This window comes from Cavia porcellus, unplaced genomic scaffold (genome assembly GCF_034190915.1).
Source record: "Cavia porcellus strain 051 isolate PalLab524CR breed Dunkin Hartley unplaced genomic scaffold, mCavPor4.1 scaffold_20, whole genome shotgun sequence".
NCBI lineage: Eukaryota > Metazoa > Chordata > Mammalia > Rodentia > Caviidae > Cavia > Cavia porcellus.
In genome coordinates this window covers 41,395,705-41,401,704 of record NW_026947503.1, presented here as the reverse complement: position 1 = coordinate 41,401,704, position 6,000 = coordinate 41,395,705, and positions in this window count along the sequence as shown.

Sequence of the window (6,000 nt, the reverse complement as noted above, 5' to 3'; positions counted from 1 at the left end):
TTGATGAGATCCAAGAGTATTATGTAATTTATTTTCTAAACCAAGAAACTTCTGAGGGTGGAAGGCAGGAAGCTAAGAATCACTCCAGGATAGTAGGCTCAGATATGATGGACCTACTGGTCATTCTTTCTTGAGTGTTCAATGTAGATACCATTGTGAGGAGTAACCCAGACACTAACTTTATTTTAATTGGATCTACACAGTTCAATATGACAATAGGCTTCTCTGTTACCCTATGACTCTGGAGCATAACCATTGTGTTAAAATAATATTTTGGTCTTGAAAAAAAAAAACACAAAGAACTGATTTAACAATAATAAACATGCGATGCAAATTAAATACAGTAATTGCATCAGTAATGGTCAAGGGTGATGTAGTCTCTGGTAAGTCAACGAGTTGAAATTCCTGGTATCCAAATTGACCACTGTTGCCCAGGTTCCCAGTCTTTTGTTATAAGTGCTTTAGTGACTAGCTTGAGAAGGGATCGAAGTTCAGGGGAAACTCACATGTCTTTATTTATAAAGCAGGCTTCTCCAAAGAAATATTTATGTAAATCCAGGGTAATTTTTTTTTTCTGCTTGTTCAGTTCAGTTCAGTTTTCCCATCTGAATACAAATTTGCAAGTCAAAATGGCTATTTCCTCTTGGCATGTGTCTAGTATGGGTACATTCTATAAATCATTCCTCCTCCAGCATTACATAAATTGTCACACAACAAAGTGTCAGCAGAAAGGATAGATAAAATAGTGTAAAAGTGATAGGTATTTAAAAATAATCTGAATCTTTACAGACTCCACCTCACATCAGTATAAACTCTTCTTTAAGCAAAAGAGTTTCTGGGAAATGTGAGGACACATCACCAATAAAAGGATCATAACCTACAGAGTGAATCCTCTCTGATTTATGTTGTTCCCCTAGCTACTATATAGACAGATTGGTCACAAGTTTAGTGAAATCCATGCTTAGATGAGTTAAAGGACATAAAGGCTATTTTCAAAGAAGTTGAGAATCAAATTATTAAGAAAAACAAAATTAAAGATGACTGATATGACACTTTCTGATACATAAGAAGCCATCTGAGAGACACAACTTGTTTCTGAGTTTCTCAGGATGAATTCAAAGAAAAGGTGACTATATATCTTAGATTTGACCAGAGAATAACAGTTCAGTAAGTAATAGCAATGGCTAAACTTCAAAAGAAGGAACAAAACATTTAGAGGTATGAAGCCCCAAAGCCAGTGGAATTCACACAATAGTTTGAGAGTACCCATAATTTTGGATATGATGTTTTAACTTTCAAAGCACTTTTATTTGTATCATCATATTTAAATCATTTTACCCAATTTTGAAAATAAGCTGGGCAAAATCATTTCCTAATCATAAAAGAGGAGATTTAAATATGGAGAAAATTTAACATATTTTTAACTTTAAATGGCATATTTGGGTCTAGTGGAGTGATGTTTAATTGTGTTAACTTCCACGCATTTTAATTTTAAAAATGTCAAAAAGTGAAGTTCAGAGAAATCAGCACAAAAGAACAATTCTGAACTCAAACCAACTATTTCAGGATTAATATTTCAGACTTCTTCTTACTGATTAAAAATGAAAATAAAAATGGAACAGTGGCCAGGTGTGGTGGCACACTCTTGTAATCACAAAAGTCAGGAGGCTGAGGTAGGTAAATCGCTGCAAATTCGAGACCAGCCTGGGCTACAAAGTGAGCTCAAGACCAGCCTGAACTGCATAGTGAGTATCAAAAAGACAAAAAATAAAAAATTATTTCTAAAAAAGTGGAAGAGTGAAGTCATTCAAAAGCCCAAACTATAGGAATAAAGTTGTGATTTCCAAATAGAAGACTTGGCTATTGTGAGATATAGGTGCTATTTCAGGGAACAGAAAAACACGTGGGTATTCATGGACAGATTCCTAAGGCTTCTGGTTTAGTCATCAGTGGCTAGAAAGTCTTTGTGTCTTCTTTCTCTTAAATTTTCATGTGCGTGTGCGTGTGTGTGCATGTGTGTGTGTTGTTCTTCCTCTCTACTTGCCTTTGCCGTCCTTTAGCCTTATTTCATGAATGCTGCCTGGAACTTTTGGTCATCTTTCCTCGATACAAACCTCCCCAGCAATTGCCTGTGAAGCGTATACTACACAGCACAGCTCTGTGTGTACTGAGCCAGACTCTTGTGTCCCTGCTGAGACTAGGCCAAGGCAGAATAAAATGGGACCTTTGGTTGTGCCCAGAACAGGCTGCTTCTCAGGACAGCATCCTGCCTTGTTTTTGCTCCCTTTACACCAATTTTATAGTCAAGTCACTCTTCAAATTCTCTGCCTTCTATCTCCCTGGGATAGTTATTTTACATTTTAAATAATTTGGAAGGTAGACAAATGCACTTTGAAGACACTTGCTCCGTATTTTCACACTCTTTCCAAAGTGAAAGACAGCACATCAATTTACAGCGTGTGGAGGCCTGAGATCTTGGCTCCCTGAGTCTACTTTTCTCTCACACAGAGGCTGCAGTTGAATTTTCATCCAGCATCAGGTTTGACTGCAAGCTGAGAGAGCACAGGTGTTTGGAGGCTGCAAGGTCCCATTTTTCACAGACAGGGAATGAGCAATGTCTCAGGTGCCCTGGCACCCTCTTCCATGCCCCTCCCAGCACTGAAGGAACCCATAGGCCTGATCTTATTACATTTTGGCTCCTTTCTCAACATCCTTCTCGCTTAGGCCAGTCACCCGCCAAGTCTCTCACCATTTGGCTTTGCTCTGAGACATTGGCTGAAACTTAACTATAGGATATTTGTGCTTTGTCTCTTAATCACTGTAAAGGGGAAGGCTGTTGTCCTGGTGCCACTTGGAACTGCAGCTCTGGCATACGTACTCCAGAAGTCTGTATTGCAAATGGCGCTTCTTGGTTCTGTGATCCAGATATTTTGGAAATGATAAGGATCAACTGTATTTCTCAAAATAGTTTTAGAGACTTCAAAACATATTTTTAAGCTAGAAAAATAATATGACTGGATAAGAGTATGCAGTGAGCCAAAATCAGTTGTCATCACAATGATGATCTACTAGGATGTTTCCATTTGCTCACAGAGACTGTGAATATTTCCCTACATGCTTTCCCAATCACTGTAAATCTTTGAAAAGACTGACTCCTTTCTCCAAATATGTGGTTTATTTTATAATTACTTACACAGTGAAGATAGTGGAATTTTCTTAGCTATGTTCTTGTTGCTGAGACTCAATACCTACCACCCAGAATTTAAATGAAAAGAGGTTGTACGTTGGCTCATAATTTTGAAGTTTCAATCCATGGTCAGCTGGCTCCAAGGCAAAAATGACATAGAGAAAGCATCTGTGGGAGGAAAACTGCCTACATCATGGCAGCCACAACAGCAGAGAGTGAGGAGTGGATTCAGAGAGGGAGCCACTATTCCACATCCCACCCCCACAGTGACCTGGCTGTATGACCAAGCCCCACCTTCTAATAGCACAGTGAGTCACGAGATCACCTCTGATGAGCACAGTGCCCTGCTGATCCAACCACTTTCTAAAATCCCCACTTCTGAACACATGAGACTTTGGAGGGCATGCCATATCTAAACCTTAGCAAACACAACTTAGAATTTGAGCCTAGCAATTATCAGCTGGACTCTGGACTCAAGTTCAAGGGATGTCAAAACTTTCAGTCACTATCCTATGCTACTGTGATTGATATGTAGCCTTTTCTCCTTGTCCAGAAGTTATCCATCCTGTCTCCTCCAAATATAAATATCTTATTAAATATCCATGGCTCATATTTCTTTATGAGACATAATTTAAAGAAATCTCTTCTTGATCCAAAAACATTTATTTACTCAATCATTCTATATTGAGTAGATTCCGTTGGAGCCACTGTGCTGGGAATAAAATGAGGTATAAATGTATTTCTGTCTTCAGGAAGATTATTGTACATTTGCAAAGACAAATGCATAAACATTAGGGGATATTAAGTGTTTGGTGAACATCTTTCCATTGTACAAGGCCTCACAGGGAAGGAGTATAACAGAGAGACTGGAAAGGAGAGGCAAGTAAGGAAAGCATTCCTGGAAGAAGAGAAACAGATTGTATGAGAAGAAAAAGATGTTCTAAGCCATGGGTTTGCATGGGAGGTGAACAGAGAGAATAAAAATCACCGCAACTGCTACAGAATTCAGTGAGCTATTTGCCTTCCAGTACACTTAGTGTAACACTTACTCGACTTAGTCACTTTGTTTCTTCCATAGATGATTTTGTGTATACTCTCCTCCCCCATAGGTAGATATTTCTGCAAAGGAAGAAAAGTGGAAGTCTCCTGATGTCACTCTTCCCTAGATTCCTAACACATCACAGGAGTCAGTTACTGCAGATAATGGTGGTGGCCATATAAGGTAGAAGAAAATGTAGAAAGGGAGAAAAAACCACGGAGGTAATGTAATACTAGTATGCATGATAAGAGTAATATTTGGAAACAGATGCTAAACTTCAAAGTATTATTCTCTTCTGTTTTTAACTTCAGGGTAAAAATGCAAGAACCACACGAGATATGGAAAAGTTACATCCTCCTGAGACTGCTATTACACCTTCCATACAGTTCTGAGCATGGTCACTTGGCACTGGCTCTGAAACCTTGGTGGAACAGGAATTATCAGTTTTCTCCAAGCCTCTAGCCCATGATTTGCTTTAGCAGAAAGCCAATTTTCCTACGGGAAATAGCAAAGTGAGCAAAAGTCAAGAAATACCACTTGGGATTAAGGGTTGATAATAGCATAAAGCATACAATATAAAGAGATAGAACTGAAAAAAGGTGATACTTGTGTTTACTATTTTTTGCTTTGTTGTTTTGTTTTGTTTTTTCATTTTGTTATTTGTTTGTTGTCTTTTTGAGAAAGCATTTCATTATGCAATTTGGGCTGGCCTTGAACTTAATTTGTAACCCAGACTGGCTTTGAAATCACAGCGATTGTTCTGCCTCAGCTTTCTGAGTGCTGGAATGATGGACATGCACCACCAAAACTGGCTGTAACTATTTATTTGAATACTACTCTGAAAACAAATTCAAGAAATTGCTAATAATAAGGCTTAAATGCTAGATGAGAGAAAACTACACACAGATAACTTCTCAAGATCTTACTGGTAAAAAAGATGCTATAAGTTGTAGAATGTTGGTGTCCCTTTTGAGCCATGAGTGTGTAGAAATTCCATACTCTTGGAACTGGGAATGACAATCAAAAATATATGTTTCTTTTTTCTGTAAAAATAGTGTCAATTCTCAAATATGCTCATCTCTAGGGGCACTTAATCCCATTCTTCCATTATTGTTAATCATAATAACAGGAATAAAAGAATTAAACTTTATTTGTTTAACTTGTTCAGGACACTATCGAGAGAGACACTCAGCTGTATGTAGAGCCCTATAAAAACCTTGATATCACTTTTCTTCTGGTCCAGAGACTAACCTACCTATAAAGCCCAAACTAAAGCTGCATTCCCATTTCAATTTCTCTCTATTCATTTAGTACACCAGGCTGCCTTACATGTTTATAAAACTTGTTGTCCATTAATTTTTACTTTCAGTATTTCTAAATTGAGCTAACCTCATCACAATTAAAGAATAAGCTCCAAAAAACCAACTAAATCCATGTGAAATATTAGGATAAGATATGAGATTTGATGGAACATTTTCAAATCATACTGTTGTTGTTTAGATCTGAAAGGTCCTCCACCTCCTGTGTGTTACAGGCTCAGTTCCCATCCTTTTGTACTATTGGGAAGAGACCATCTTTATCTAGTGGGATGTCTTCTGTCACTGGGGAATGCTCTGGAAGGGGATAATGGAACCCTGGCTCTTGTTTTCTCTTTTACTCTTTGTTAACAAAAGATGCAATGTGACTTAGTATAATATGCTTCTGAAATGATAAGCTATAGCACACACAGAGCAACTGGGCCACGTGATTATGAACTGAATCTTCAAAATTTGTG